Below are 17,698 nucleotides of genomic sequence, written 5' to 3' on the forward strand. Positions count from 1 at the left end.
GGGGTCGGGTCGTGGGGGCAGCAGCTTTAACAGAGAAACCCAGACGTCCCTGTCCCCTGGATACAATAACGAATCTAGAAATAGAACTTTGTTTAACAAAATTACAAATATCATAGAAGACCTGAAAATGTCCTATCTTACTGATCTTGTAGTAGTTGGAGGAGATTTTCATATGGTAACAGATGAATGGTTAGATAGATGGCCCTCAAAATATTCACAGTGTCATCCAAACTCTATCATTAATGATTTTATGAATGAGAATGGCCTGTTGGATGTGTGGAGACTCAGTAACCCTAACACAAGACAGTTTACCTGGTTAAAACCTAATGGAAACAGTAAATCAAGAATTGATTACAGGTTAGTTGCTGCTTCTGTTATGCAGCTCCATGTCTCTACTAATATTTCAGTTATCTCCTCACTGACCATTGTGTAATAAGTTTGTCCCTTTCTAACCAAACTCTTTCAAGGAGAAGAAATGACTAGTGGAAATTTAATTCATCCCTCTTAAAAAAATACGAATATTGCTGTAAGATTAAAGAATTAATCTTAGATATTAATAATACCAACATATCCCAAACACAAAAATGGGAATTCTTTAAATTTTCAGTAAGGAAATTCTCTATTGCTTTTAGTAAAAGACAACAATTCGAAAAAAGGGAGAAGGAAAACAAGTTGGTTTAAACTTTGCTCAATTATTATAATGTAGATTGATCTGAAGAAGACAAAATAGAAATTTCAAATACAAAGAATCAATTAGACCAGTTTTATATTAATAAGGCTCACAGGGCATTCGTCAGATCATGGGCAAAATGGACAGAAGAAGGGGAAAAAAAATTCATCTTTCTTTATTAGGCTTGAAAAAAGAAGACAAGAGAAAAATGTAATATCTTCTTTATTAATTAATGTAGGGGAGGAATGTACAAACCAAAAAACAATATCTAGAGAAGTCTTTAACTTCTATGGTAACATTTCTTCTTCTTCTTATAGTGAGCAGCACTCAAACTCTTTTTTAAAATGATAGAGACAAGATTCCTAAAATTGATATTCACTTCAAAAATATGTGAAGAAAGTTTAAAATGAGCAGAATTAGATCAGGTTATTAAAACAAAGGCACCTGATCGTTCGCCTGGTCCAGATGGAATAACTGCTAACTTTTACAATCATTTCTGAGAAGAAATAAAAGGTTTGTTATTTGATGCAATTGTAGAAAGTGTTAACAAAAAGGAGTTGATGACAACAATGAAACAAGGTTTAATAAAACTAATTCCTAAACCAGAAAAAGATAAAAAATATTGAATAATTCAAGGCCTATTACTCGTTTAAATACAGACTATAAACTCCTTACCATGGCACCTAGGTTAAAAACAGGTCTTTCAAAAATCATGAGCAACTCCTAGTCAGGATTCCTGATTCCTGGTTCATTCATAATAATATCAGATTGGTTTTAGATCTTATAGATCATAGAATATAGAGTGATTTGGTGGAAGATGAGGCATATATTTTATTTCTTGACTTTCAGAAAGCATTGAACATCCTTTCATTTATGAGACATTAAAATATTTTTATTTCCTGAAGATTTAATATAAGAAGAAGCATTAGACAAGATTATAGTTTATCTCCATTATTGCTTCTTACGGTTGCCGAGTTACTGTCAGTCAGGTTAAAAGAGTCTAAAACTGAAGGTATCGCTATAGATGGGGGGGGGGGAACAAAAAAACCAACTTATTAGTCAATTAGCGGATGACACACAACATTATTTTTAGAAAAACAAGGATCAAATACCTGTTGCTCTTCAGGTGATCAAATCATTCTCCCAGGCTTCAAGTCTAATTCTTAACCTTAACAAATGTGAACTTTTAAGTATTCACGACAGTTTAGAAAATATGCTGTATGATATCTCAGCAAAAAGGGAGGTTCGTTACTTCGGTGTATGGATCTCCAACGAGTCTAAATCTAGTAATTGTAAGAACATCCCAGAACCAATTGAAAAATCCAAAAAAAATAAAATAAATAAAAATCTAAATAATTGGCTGCAAAGAGACTTAATGTTATTTGGAAGATCATTATTGACAAAAACTGAATTTATCTTTGTCAGGAACAGTGGTGAAGGTAGGACCCAGATGCAGTTCTTTAAATTCAAAAAGGTTTATTCCACAAGGCAAAAAGGAGCACGAACTAAGGGCGCGGCAAAGCTGGATCATCAAAAATGCGTCCAACTATGAAAAACAAGACTATGAATAAATCCTGTGACAGAGAGCGTGAGGCAGGAAACCAGCCTTAGCTTTCAGTGGCAGTGGCTGTGGCTGTGGCTGTGGCTGTGGCTGTGGCAGGGGCAGGGGCAGGGGCAGGGGCTGTGGCAGGGGCAGTGGCTGTGGCATGAAGGGTTGGTGAGGATTCTGCAATGAACATGAACCAACTGGGAGACTAAATACTGAGGAGGGCGATTAGTGAGTGAGTGCAGCTGAGGACAATGAACACAGGAGACGTGAGTGAAGCTGATGGCAGGGGAGAAACATGACAAAAACATAACCAACAACCTAAAAACATGAAGATCAAACATAAAACGTGACAGAACCTGAACATAACAGTAATCAAAACGTGAACTGTGACAATCTCTAGATTAATATATCCCTCTTGCTCTTTACCCCTTTCCACCAAAAACATAAAAGACATAAACACCCTCATCTTCAATTTCATTTGGAAAAATAAGTATCATTATATTAGAAAAGTAGATTTAATAAAAAACTGTGGGGAGGGAGGAATAAAAGCGATTGATTTTGAAACTATGAGTGTTGTACTAAAACTAAGATGGCTTCAATCCTTTTTAAGATGTCGAGAAGATATGTGGTTTTCTCTACCTAAATTTATCTTTCAGAAATTAGGTGGGATTCATTTCCTTTTGAAATGTGACTTTGAGGTTTCTAAGTTACCAGTGAAACTTTCTGCCTTCCATCAACAGGTTCTGTTCTACTGGAAAATGATTTCCAAACTTAACTTTAGTCTAGTCCACATAATGTCCCGCTGTGGAACAACAGGGTGACTCTAAGGAGAAGAAAATCAATATTCATGAGAAGATGGAAGGAAATCAAATCTGGTCCGTTGCGCATTTGATAAATGATAAAGGACAACTTTTGAAGTTTGGGGAATTTATTAATAAATATAATATAGTTTGTACTCCTGGGGAGTACAGAAATGTAGTTGATAATTGCCATGATTAATTTAATTAGGAATAACTTGGATCAGACCCCAACTCCTAAATTACATAAAACAATAATTAATAATGTATTTGGCAGACGCTTTTACCCAAAGCCACTTACACTGGTACAGATAGGGTAAGGGGGTCTGGCCTATAGACCCCTACTGGAGGTAGTACCTTTCATGCAGGGGATTTGAACCCAGGTCACCGACATGGAAGGTGGCAATCTTACCTCTACATTATCCAGACCCTAATAAGAACTTAAACTTTACAGATAAAAAGTGTAATAACATGGTTTTCTCATCTAAAAGAACATATTTGTTAAAAATACACTTCAGCAAACAATTCTCCCTCAATTCCTCCTAAATTGAAAGAAATCAACTTTAAAATTGTAAACAAAATTTATCCTTCATAAGAATTTATTAATGAAATATTTAAATTTGAAATGGAGAAATGTTATTTTTGTAAAACATCATTGGAATCAACAGAACATTTGTTTTTTGAACGTGAGATTGTAGGTCATTTTTGGAAAGACCAAACCTCTCCTAATAGATGATTTTTCTTGGAAAGAGATCAAATACGGTATCTCTATAAAAAATAAAAACACTGAATATCTGATAAATAATCTTATACTGTTTGCCAAATTTTACATTCATAAATGTCGCTTTACAAAATCTCTTCCGTCTGATAAAGCATTTAAAAAATAAGCTTTTCTTTGTTTTATAACTCTCTTAAAAAAATTAATACAGCCCCTGCAACCAAACTGATCACAACTATATCAGATTTCAATTTGCTATAAACCCCTGATCTTATTCTTGTATTTTGTTTAATGATTTATTTTTACATTATTCATTTTGTTGTATGTATACAATATTGTATATTATTGTTATGTTTCTCTTTCTTTCTTCTATTCATGTATATTTAATGTAGATTTTTAAAATTTATTTATCTTGTATATTACCTATTTCTCATACTGTTTAACTCCTATCATCTGTTAAAAAAATGTCCCTAATGTGAAATGGTCTTTATCTTTTTTTTTGTAATGTTTATGTTCAATTGTTCAATAAAACAAAAAAAAGGTCCGCTCCCCCACTCAGTAGTTCCGCTACCCTTAGCACTAAGTCCAAACAAAATCACAAGTGCATCAGACTCTGTGAGACCTTACGAGCTGACCCTTGAGGACGACTGACACGTGATGTGTTTCCAAAGGAATTCCAGCTGATCCCTCCTGATCGCTGACCAGAGCCACCAGAGCCACTGCTTCTCCCTGGGTTGCCTCCAACTCATCCTGCAAAGCAAAAAAAGTTCAGTATACCCATCTTGTTCAAATAAATAAAAATCCAATCTGTTTTAAAGACAAATTTCTGTTTTGTAACTGGACCAAATATCTTATTTCTTAATGAGCCAAAATAGTTTTCCATTAGTGGTTGCCAGTGATTACTGATTAACTTTGAGAACAAAATAGCCAGTGTATATGGGAAAGATATTGTATAATACCCGGCAAGTTTAATGTCAAATAAACAAGAAATTAATGACGAATTTAAACAGTTTTTTTTCCAAATTATATTCCACAGAGTCAGTCGGTGACCACATATTAATTGATGGTTTTCTCGATAAATTGGATATACCTTCTATAACTCCAGAAGATAACGAGCATCTTGAGGAAACTATAACCCTGGAAGAAATACGACAAGCTATACGTAACATGCAGAGCTCAAAAGCCCCGGGCCAGATGGGCACATTTTTTTTACAAAACATTTTACAAAGCATTTACAGAACTTATCTCTCCTTTATCACTTGAAGTATTTAATGAATTCCTAAGAGCAGGTCTCCTCTGGGAATGGGTATCAATCAAAAAATTTTCGATACTGGTACCAATACCTTCATTTCAATACTGGTTCCTGAGTGATACTTTTTTCGATACCAATTTTATAATATCAATTCTAACAAAAAGGAAATTACATTACACATAACAGTACAAATCTTCTCTTTTATTTGTCAGCTCAGTATTTTTCCAATCCAAGCAGTTTTCTTACAGAAAAAAAATTTACAAATAATTTCCAGTGCAAAACACTTGAAAAGAAGTGACAGGTTGGTGTCTCATACTATCCTACATACTGACGATACTTTTCACTTATCAGTTTTTCTTAAGAAAAATCAACATGTCTGCTTTCTGCAGTATTAAGTTGCAGTAACATTGAGATTACTGCCGGATTTCGCTGAACGTTAATTTACCTGTTAAAATGCTACACACTGCCCCGTCCTCTGTGCTCTTAGATGAAGCCAAGTCCAGTGGTGGAGAGTTTGAATTATGCCGCTCGGCTCTGTGGCGTCCACAGGCTGACACAGGCAGCAATTTTCTGCTCTTAAGTTGATTTTGTGCAGGTCAAATAATTCATTAAATTAGTCGTATTGCTGGCCTTAGCAGCGATTACTTTTTGGCACATGTTGCATCGTGCACTATTGGCATCAATCTTGGTGAAATGGAGGCACGCTTTTGACCTCGATGGCATCGTTTAACCAGTTCGACGACACGCACACAACTACAGTTCCCAATGCAGATACACGTGAACCATGTCTGTGGGCGTAAGCACATTTTTCTGCATGCGGCAAAGTGCAACGTTAATACAGCCAATCGAGGGTAGCATTATCAGTTCTTGATCACGTGATTTATCTCTGGGTACCGAAACCTAGCACCGAAAGACGAGGCATGTTTTGATACTCGATACTACCGAAGCATTTCGGTTGGTGCCTTAAAAGAACCAAAGTTTGGTAACCAACCCTAGCTTCCTCCCACCAGCTTTTTAATCAAGCCAGAATCTCTCTACTGCTTAAAAAAGATGAAGATCCACTCAGTCCAGGCTCGTCCTGTGAGCCTTCTGGATGTAGACGTGAAATTGTTTCTCCCTCTAATTGGCCTTATAATAACCTTCCTGTTTGATTTCTATGTTTTTATCCAAAATTCACAAAAAATAAAAATAATAAATAAATACATATATACACATACACTTATATATGCATACATGTATATACACACATACATACATACACACATACCAAACTGTATTCAAACTTATATAACAACATCCCCACAGCAGGCCCTTGTGAGACAATCATACCTAAATACACATTCACACCCTTGTACATCAGCACTCAGAGTACAGAGACCCTCCTGTTATGGAAGTTTTCAATCGCTTCCTTCCTAATACCTCTGATGAGCAATGAAATAGAGAAATTTACTTTTTCTGCCGGCCGGCTAAGTTTTTATTCTTCGTTGCAAGGAAAAAGATCAGTCCACACCATTCAGTGGCAATGGTATGAAAAAGATACAGACAAAAGGAACACAGAGCATTTATACCTGAGATGGGGGGCTTTGTTCTTTAGGTGTGTAACCACATCTCCAGAGGGGGGCAGGATGCAGTCTTGATGATTAAGAAACAGGAGGTTAAAACAATTATCTTGTCTGAGTGTTAATTAAGAAGTAAATGATTTAAAACAATTAGCGTGTCTGGGTGATACAAATGGTTAATGTGGATTGGAGAGTCTGTCAGTCCTGAGACATAAAATTTGCCATCACACTCCCCAAACCCCAAATCATCTGTGCCACAACCTGACCCCACAGTCCCTCTGCCAGGCCCCCTCACCAATCCCAACCCTGCACCCCACAGTGCCAGGAGGAGGACAAAGTCCCTGAGACCCCCACGAACCAGCCCAGGAGCGAAGTGCAGACAGCACACCAACACAGGCATCCGAGTCCCTCGCCTGGAAAGCCCAGGCACACCCACCCCCAGAGCGGGCTTGGGGCACCCACCCAGCTGACTCTAGGGACCAGCCGACCACAGCCAAGGAGCAAAGCCATCCCAGCAACTACCGAGAGGGGCGAAAGACACCCGCGCCAAGTCACCAGCACCAATACAGAAGACCCAGAAACCCATGCCAGCACCGCACCCCACTCCAACTCCATTCTGATGGCTCTTTTTTGTAATGTGCATAACAGCCGCAGCAAGGTTTTGTAGGTGTTGCCCCATACTTCCACATGGTAACTCAAGTAAGGCAAGATAAGTGAGCAATATAGAATATGAAGTGCAGCATAATTTAGAAAATGTTTAGCTTAGCTGAGAACAGCAATACTTCTGGATATTTTAGATTGAATGTATTTAATATGCGGTTTCCAGCAAATCTTATGGTCCATAATCACTCCCAGAAATTTGATTTAATTAACTCTCTCCACCGACACATCATCTATGTGTCAGGTTTCGTGGTGCGAGAAGGGAGGACCCAGATGCAGACTTCAAAAATAACAAGGTTTATTCCAAAAACAAAGAGGCAAGAACAAAAAGCGTGAAACTTAACGTGACAGGGGAAAAAACATGATAGAAATTAACCAAGAACCTGAAAACGTAACAAAAAAAACAAAACTCAAAAGATGACAGTAGCGGTGAACCCGCCCGGGCTCCCACTGGCGAAGGCAAAGACAGACCCAAGCCCGCCTGGGTTCCCACTGACTGACAGTCACCCATTTACACAAATTGTTGCCTGTTGCTTAGATAGCTTTTCATCCAATGCAGGACTACTTTCCTGATACCATAGCGCTCCCATTTATTAATTAATATTTCATGCTTTATTGTGTCAAATGCTTTTTTGAGATCAACAAATACACCAACTGCAGATTTCTTTTTGTCTAAGGAGCCAGTGACTTCTTCTATTAATTCAAGGACTATGTAGCCAAAAATATATCTAGCTGGCACACGAAGCATCAAATATATATATATAGCGGACACACGTAGCGTGATGTGATAAGATATAAGGATTTATCCGAAAGTTCTCACTATCTGAATGAGCCTTATTTAACCTCGTTTTAGGGCACCACCTTCAATCGAAGGAAAAAGACAGAATCTTACAATTATCGTATGTTAAATTAATAATCAATTATTAATTAATAACAAATAAATTCCAGTCTCATACAGTCGCTACTCGTGAATTCTCGTTTTGTTGGACTGACATGTACGTAAATGGTAAATGGATTTGTACTTGTATAGCGCTTTTCTAGTCTAACTGACCACTCAAAGGGCTTCTAACAAACACATACACAAAGACACAAAGTTGATTTTATATATGTATATACATGAACCATTTATTAAAATGGAATGACCAAAGACATGAACCTTAAGACAACAGGATAAATGCTTTGAATATGGATGATTATATAAGAAACACTTAGTGAATTGAAAATAACTAAGGGGAGGGGATGGATGGATACCAGAATCATTCAAATAGTTTAGGTTTGTTACTATCTGAAGTTGAGGCTAACAGCTTGGGTTGATTTATCATTTTAACAGTGAATTCTCTCAACACCCACCGCATACTGTCCCAAATGTAAGAACAGGGCAGATCTTACGGTTAGGTCAGCTCCAAACCACAGGTAAAGCCAGCGGATCCAACGGGGACTTTAATTAAAATGGCCTGGACCAGTCACTTTCCTGCACCAGAGGGGCTTCTGGTGGCTTTTGGTGGCTCAGAAGACGAACGGGGTGGTGTGTAGGAATTCACCGCAAATGATGATAAAATTGTCCAAGGGTCGAGTTGGTTTTGGTTGCTGACCAACTCTGATGAGGTGAACTTAAATTCGTTCATTGAGGGTAATTCGGAAGAAAGGACGTCCCCTCTTTTGGGTCTCTTGATGTTGGCCCTACATAATGCAGCTTCTGGATTGGTCCTGCTGCACTTCCCTGAGTTCACAGCAACATCTTTTGTGGCTGCCCCGCTCAATTTAGTTCTGTACTTTTAAAAAATGCCCATTTTAAAATGCATCATAACCTGATTTTGAACCACTTTCTTTGAGGCGTGGGTGTATGCACACAAGTGCCTCTGCAGCTTTGCCAGTCAGTTTGCTGCTGGGATATGCTTTCATTTTGTATATTTCATCAGCCATAGCATCCAATATATTGTGGTTTTGATCTCTGGCCTACCTTGCATGTGCAGAATTGCCCTCACTTAAAGTATATTCCACCTGATAGGAGAATGGTGGAACAGTGAAAACATCTGGCCACCGACAAAGACGCTCCGGTGAGTCTGTTTTATCAGAGAGTAACACTGTGTCATCTGTACTGGTCGAACTCAAATCTGAATTTACTAATTCGGCCGCCTTAACGGTTGCCTTGGGTGGCAGGTCCTCTATGTTAACTAAATGTCAAATTCTGGGTCTTGAAACTGAAGGTGCAAGTCATAGGTCAAGTTCAGCTTGTTTTTCCGCTTATATATGAGGGCATTTATGCTCTCAGAATGAGAAGGCAAAATAAGCCTCTCAGCATTGACATCATCAAGAATGATCACAAGTTTCAAAATGTCATTTGTTTCCATTTTGCACTGTATTAAGGAAATCTGTAATACAAGAAAGCAAAGTTACTATAACTGCTCTCTTTAAAATCATCTACTTCACAGAGTTCAGTACATTGTCATATTGCATCCATCCACCTTTGTTATAACATCATGTAAAGTCTTTGTTGAAAACTGAAAATACCTTTTAAATGTATAGTCCAGTGTATCCAAGACAGTCCATGTGGAAATGTTTGTCCTCCAGGTCAGCAATAACACTGGTCAGCTGCTGGATGAGGTGTTGCTCTTTTACTCTGACACTGGAATGAAATGTTTAGTTATGAGACAATGAGGCAAGGTAACGTTGAAACTGTGGAATAGCTCACAGCTGCCTCTCATCACATGCAATCAGCCCAGCATATAGTCACCAGCTCCATAGTCACTCCTTTGCCAGATTGTTCTTTGCCATGCAAGTCTTTCCAGCATTCTCCTGCCTGTCTTCCCGGTACCGACCTTGCCTGTCCCTGATTCCCTGCTTCATCTGCCTCCTGGTAATTCAACCTGGACATGAAGGCGTGGCTGTAGCTCAGGAGGAAGAGCAGTCGCCCACCAATCGGAAGGTCGGTGGTTCAACTCTGGCTTCCCCGGCTACATGTCGAAGCGTCCTTGGGCAAGACACTGAAGTCCATTTACATGGACCCAGCAGGACGTACAAGTATGTTTTTGTCTATTTAGACGACATCCTCATTTTTTCCATGTCCCACAAGGAGCATATCCACCATGTCCAGACGGTCGTCCAACACCTGCTCTCTTTTCGTGAAGGCTGAAAAGTGTGAGTTTCACTCACAGTCTGTGTCATTCCTTGGTTACATTGTGACCCAGGGTCACCTGGAGATGGATCCTGCCAAGGTGGACACAGTTAGGTATTGGCCAGTCCCTGAAATTTTTACAGGCGCTTCATCTGCAGCTATAGCTCCATCGCTGCCCCTCTCACAGCCCTGACATCCTCCAAGACTTCCTTCCGATGGTCCTATTCTGCAGATACATCTCTGAGGTCGGATGTACTCCAGTGGGCCCACCTTCCTGGGACCCAGAGAACCCGGGATGTCCTTTTACAACGTTTCTGGTGGCCCGTGGAGGTCATCCGGGAGTATGTCAGAGCCTGCCAGACCTGCAACTAGAACAAATCATCATGCCAAGCCCCATCCGGCTTCCTGCAGCCTCTCCCGGTGCCACATAGTCCCTGATCCCACATTTCAGTGGACTTTGTGACAGGCCTGCCACCATCAGATGAGAAGACGGCTATTCTTACCATTGTGGACTGCTTCTCTAAGATGGCCCACTTTGTGTCTTTGCCTAAGCTCCCGTCAGCTAAAGAGACAGCCCAGCTGCTCCTCAACCATGTCTTTCGCCTTCATGGGATTCCTTTTGACGTGGTTTTTGACAGAGGGCCCCAGTTTTTGTTGTGACTTTTGTGGAGTTCAATTTACCTATTATGCTATACTCAGTAGTTAAAGATGAGAAGTCACGAAGTATCAAAGATGAGACAGATTCAGCTGGTTCGCGGTCCAATGATGGTTTATTGCAGAGTTACAATTCAACCATACATGAGAAGTAGCCCAGGCTAAGTCTGAAATCTCTTCTGAAGGTTCCCCTCTTTTATACAAGTTGGGCATGCGGATGCTCCTCCCCGGGCCCCTCCTTTCGTATGGCGTGTTTTCCCTAATCTTCCACCGTTATGTCTTAATTACTTAGTTTACCTGTGGCAGAGCCCTTTGTCCTGTCTTTTTAAAACCTTTATTCATGTAATAGTCCTTCCCACTACTCCTGACCTCCCCTCTACATCCATATCTCCTGTTTACTATCTTGATAACATATACATTTTATTACTGCTTGACGTGGCCATACCTTGGTACCTTTCATGGCATTAATGCCTGATTCGACACTACACAGTGTGAACCTTTGGTACTTTCCATGACGTTAATGCCTGACTCGACATTACACAGAGCTAAACTTTGGTACTTTCCATGGCCTCATTATCTGTTTTTTCCAGCTTTAATTTGCGTAAGCATTTTCTTCATATTCTATTACTTTAAGGGCCCGGTGAGGTGAACTTACACCACATTTCCCCCCTGTGGTCCTGATAAGGATCACCCATCAAAGAAAACCACATTACAGTAGATATCGTGCACACACAGATTAATACAGCACACTGATTATAGAGGTAAAAACACCACACCACTAGTAAGTAGTCAGCATAAATGCATCCCACAGTGAGGATCACAAGAAGATGAAGTATCAGCAGTAAAGACAGCTGTACGGCTTCACCTTAAAATCCATCCTGGGACTGGCCCATCCAGATGGCTCTCGTGATCGTCCCTGACGGGCTCCTAGCTGACCCTTGCAGACATGGCCAGGGAAACATCCCCCCACAGGTAGGTTGTAGGAGGTAAAACCCTAGCCAGGTGGCAAAGGCAGCAGTACTACATGTCAACACTAAACTAATCGTACCATAACAATCACACGTGAACATGCAAGGTTAATATACTTCTGTGAAATAATAATTTTTAACAGCACACACCAAACCATGTCCATTTCTGCTCATGCAGCTAGTTACCGTTGGTTTGTTCTAAGGGCGAACCCTTGGCACACATATGAGGGTTATTCCTCTGAAACCTTTTTTTATAGAAGGATTTTTGATTATTGTTTTCTCTAAACTCATTGCCACTAGGACAATGCTTAAATTGTACCAATTTAAAGTCACACATCAGGCCTGTGCCGATGACACAGGCTAAGCTTACAACAGAGAGTCCATACCCTCGCCACTTCAACATGTATTTTGCTATATAGCAACACAACAGAATGCTATGCAGCAATATACTTACTCACGGTGCTTATGCACTCGGGAGTACATCATGGAACCATGCTCCTATAGCAAGGTTACTAATTTAAACATCATCCATATCATCCATAAACAAGCACTAATTATTTATCCGTACTTACTACCTTTGCATTAATAATTTTAATCCTGTTAATTCATCGCACTATGTTATACTTTCCCGCTTCAGCTAGTCCCATTCTATTGTCTTAATCCTCCAGCAGGTCCTTCCTGCTGTGCAGTGGGTTCCCCCACCCCCCTTCTCAGTATGGCTTCCATGCCACGGACTGCAGTGATTTGTTGCCGCAGTCTGTTTTGACAAAAGGTGAGAAGTGAGGTGTCGGCTTGTCGCAGTTGTGTTAGCGTTTGCTGAGCCCGATCATAGTCAGCCTGTGTCCGATCCACCTGTCTCTGCAGAGAGTTGGCTGTCTGTTGAGCAAGGACTAATTGCTGAGTCAGTCGCTCTTGCTCTGCTCTTGCCCGAGTCAGGTTCTGCTTGTACTTGCCTCTATGAGCAGAGCTTCTGACTTTCTGGATCTGTTTGCGGGCCATAGGGGTGAGTCCAGCTCGCAGAGCAGAGTAGACTGTCTTTGTCATGGTCCCAATCTCACCCCTAAGATCACTGAGTTGTATGTACTGGTCGAAGGGCCGGGCCAGGAATGTTGAGATATGAGCTCTGTCACCCGGGCCGACTTGAAGATAGGTCGGTCTGACAGACAGAGGTCTGGCCATCGGTTGGATCGCAGCTGCGGGTTGGCCGATGTGGATCTCCGAAGGATGTCCTCGATCCTCTGGGTCGTCTGGACTTTGCGGGTTGGATGGAGGTCTGCGGTAAGTTGCTGGCCACTGGATCTCGGGCGGATCTGCTGGTGGTCTCGCTGGATTCCCCCTTGGTGGTGTCTGGGACTGGCTCCACTCAGGCCCCCCTGACGGCGGGTCGAAATGTCTCTCGTCCTGCTGGGAGTCACCAAGGTGCCTATTTGGAACAAATGGGTTGGCAGCTAGGGGTGGATGTGTTCCTACGGGTGTGTGTGTGTAGTCCCCTCTGCTAGAACTGTGACCAAACCAGTCATCCACGGCCACATGTGGGCGGGTAAAGAAAGCCTCCGCCATTTCCAACAGTGTGATGGAGACATGGTAATTTTAGTGATTTATCTGATTACCTCATGCCTATGAGAAATTTGCTGTCCGTGTTAGTTCGAACATGAACGTGAGTATTTACAACGTGTATGTGAGTATTTACAATACGCATGTGAGTATTTACAACGCGTAAGTGAGTATTTACAATACGTACCTTGTGGGGAGCAGGCAGCGAACATTACCTCCCTACCTATTTTCCTACATTTCATACAGCCCTATGCGCTCTTCCAAGTCTAGGGAATCTTGCATCAATATGACTGGGAATTGTCCAGTTATGCTAGTAAAAAGACGTGATATTAGGAAACGGAGCAGAGGTATGACACAGCAGATCACCAGCAATACCACCAGCACAATTCCAGCCAGCACTATTCCAGCCATTTTTAGGTATTTTAGCCATCCCAGTTTACTTAGCCAGTCCCTAAAGCTTGTAATTTGCGTATTCCAATTGGAATTTTTTACATGTTCATCTCGCAGCCGCTTCATTTCTTTCAGAACTCCCGTCAAACTACCGTTGGCGCTTGTATGCATTGGGATCAAGGTGCAGCATTCTTCCCCAATTATGTCACAAATTCCCTGATCCTCTGCCATCCGTGTTTCTATCACAAATCTATTTTGTAAGGTCATTAATGATGTTGCATGTAACTGTTCCCGCACTAGTGCCACCCCTTTGACAGTGAAATTCATAAATCTCTGCTGATTAAACCAAAGGAGATTAACCCACCGACTGTTCCTAGCTATGTATTGGGCGTTTGCTATAGTTCCTGTAAATGGAACTGAGCCTAATACCCTCCCAGACTCTATCCAGGCTTCTCCTATAGCATTGTTATCATCCGGAACACCCAAGGGGATCTGATCCCAGGTAATATAAACTTCATTGGATGCTCTCCAATCCCATGCTTTCCAAACATTCCACTCCTTATCTGGGTTGGAGTCAGGAGCACTTTGTTTGCTCCTAAGGTGTATTTCAGTTTCATTTGATTCTTGTGTAATTAAGGATAAACGTCCTGTTAACATTATTGGAGCACATATGCCCGTCCAGTTGGCCGGTAGGTGTGGTAACATAGTGGCGTTACTCTCGCAAGTCCAAAAGATATCTCCCAATGGTTCTGTTCCCTTTCCCAAATCCAACAGTCTGTACTGGGCTATATAGGACGAATTTTGTTCATAAATCACATGTCCCCCATTTGGTACTATTTGTTTACATTGTATTCGGGGCTTTTGGACTGGTCTCACATATTTTAATGGTTCCTGTGGCATTTCCTGTGGTTAGTTTCGGGTACCATGTTAATCTGCTGCATCTCACCAATCCCTCCGCATCCGTCATCACTGCAGATGCTCTCTGCGTAACCTCCTCCAATTCGTCTCCCCGTGCTATGCAGAAAGGAAAGATAAGATCGTCAGGCTTGCGTACCACTGGGGGAAGTACTGTTAGTGTGTCATAATCATCAAAAGTGAGCTTTTTGGGGCAGACCTTCTTGTTTGCACTCCACCCCGACAGTCCCCCTGCCATGTGCATTGTACAGTGGGGAAAACATTTAGAAATGTCTGGACAATCCCCTATCTTACTTCCTGGTAATATCTGGACTTGTGGCAATTTTTTAGCATTATAGCAGGCAATGCAGTCTCGTTTTTCCTGTTTTCTTGCTGCAAACATGTCGCTTATGGAATACTGTATCCATTGTTGGAACAAATTTGTGTCCCAATGTGCTGTTCTTAGTTTGTTCAAGTCCCGTTTTTGTCTTTTATTCATTAATCTTACGTTAATTCTGGCTTCTTCTACTGACATGCTCTGTCCTGTTCGTGCGTTTTGACACATTGTTCTGGTGCATCTTACCTGAATGGTCACCGTCCCCTCCCCACGGCAGTCCGCGTTTTGGGGATATCCCAGCCAATGTTTACCCATTGACTCGGTCCCTATTTCTTCTGTTAGCACATAATCATATATATCTGCTTTGACATGCATTATATTTTTAAGTTCCCCATTGCCACTATCTATTATCCCTTTGTTAGTGGCTAATGTGGTCATTGCCAAAGCGCATGTGTCTAATGTGTGTTGCGGGGTGACTGTGTGAGGATTAGCCGTGGCGGTCACTATAATTTCCCCCGTTGTTAATCCACAAAGGGTTAACACCAACATGCAGCTAGTCAGAATCAGAGGTAAACCAGTCCCGCCCCGGCGTGGGCGGATATGTGAAAGTGTACGGGTCAGACGGGCCTGGTAGTTCCTCCTGTGGCGAAAGCGGTGATGGGCATGCATGTGAAGGGTTATCTGATGAACGTGCCACACCGCCATCAGAACCCTGTGTGTGTTGCGAATGGTGTTCTTCAGGTGCTGGTGGGCCGTCTTGAGGCACCACCTGACTTGCAGGAACACCTGCGTCAGTAGGAGGGTCACTGGGCCTGTCAGGCGTCTCAGCAGCATGTGAATGCTCCGAGTCGCTGGATTGCAGTCTGTGCCGACGGGCTGACAAGCGGGCTGACCTCCTCTGACCATGTGGTGACAGTGAATTAGAACTTGAGGATGTCGGTGTTGGACTGGAACCGGTGCCCTGAGGGAGGCTGTGCGCTGCCCTTTCAGCATGCTCAGACCCAGACGGTTCTGGAAAGTGTCCAGGTGGGTCTGGTGGCCTATAGCGGGTGCAGTGGTTCTTGTGGAACCAGAAGGGCTTACCTTCAACCTTCAACGCAGTGGGAGTAGTGAACACAACCTTAAAGGGTCCCTCCCTACGCGGTTCGTTCCACTGACGCCTAAACACCCGTATGAACACCAGGTCACCAATTTGGACGTCGCGAACGTCCAGGGGAATGTGCGTCTCGTCTTTGCCGTGGGCTTCTTTCACCTGTTGGAACACAAGTCTGTGGATTTGAGTTAATGCACGTAAATAGTCACCCAACTCACGTTCCAACTGAGCCATAGCAGGCCCCTCCAGTGGTCCCCTAGTTTGTGGGAGAGGCATGGGATGCCCTGTAAGCATCTCATGAGGAGTTAGATGGGTTAGTGGATTAGTTTGGGAGCGCATTGCCATCAATGCCAGGGGTAGAGCATCTACCCATGTTAGTTTGCCATTGCAATCAGCCATGATCTTAGCTATCTTGGTTTTCAAGACACCATTGGCTCGCTCCACAGACCCCTGAGACTGTGGGTGATAAACACATCCATACTTCTGCTTGATACCTAGGATTTTGAACATTTCCTGTATCACCTGTGAAACAAAATGTGGACCATTATCAGATGAGATGGTGTCTGGCATGCCAAACCTGGGAAACACCTCTCTACACAGAAATTTTGCTGCAGCCTTGTGATCAGCCTTGGAGGTGGGGCAGGCCTCAATCCACCTGCTGAACCTGCAAACAACAACCAGCATGTATCTTTTTCCTTGTACACGGTCAATCATGTCCACATAATCCATAACCAGATGTCGGAAAGGGCCATCTGGCATGGGAATGTGAGCCAAAGGCTGGGTGAACATTTTGCGGACATTGTACTTCGGACAGTGGGGACACATGGCGAGTTCTCTATCAACCATCGGTGTTATGTATGGCGACCACCACACAGCTTGCAGTTTTCTGATAACTTGGGCCCTAGAACAATGATCAGGTTCATGCATCTTTTTAATAGCAATCGGCAACAGAGAAAGTGGCAAAACAAAATGCCCGCGGAAACCCCTCCACAGCCCTAGATGGGGGTGTGATGTTCGAACAGCTCCCCTTTGAACCCACAGGCGTTTTTCTGCGTCCGAGACCTTGTTCTGTGCTTCTATTAGCGAAGCTAGACTTGTTATGGGTGCACAATCTTCTTCAAAAAGAATTGGTCCCTGCACTGCTTGGCCCGTCGCTTCTTTGGCTGCCTCGTCTGCCAAATTGTTGCCTACCGCAACAGGTGAGGTGTTGTTTTGATGCGCTGCACATTTGACTATGGCTAACGATGTTGGAAGTTGTATAGCCTGAATCAGTTCGATCACTGCTTGTCCATGTGCCACAGGGGTGCCATCAGTACGCACAAACCCTCTTTGTTTCCAGATACTGGCATTGATATGGCACACTCCATAGCCATACCCACTGTGTAGATTGTTGCCCTTTTGTTAGCTGCTAATCTACAAGCTGCTGTCAGTGCTTTAATCTCAGCCAATTGGGCAGAACAAGGCTGGTCCAGACTTACTGATAGTAGT

Source organism: Leuresthes tenuis, unplaced genomic scaffold (assembly GCF_036924035.1).
Source record: "Leuresthes tenuis unplaced genomic scaffold, fLeuTen1.0.hap1 SCAF_14, whole genome shotgun sequence".
Lineage (NCBI taxonomy): Eukaryota > Metazoa > Chordata > Actinopteri > Atheriniformes > Atherinopsidae > Leuresthes > Leuresthes tenuis.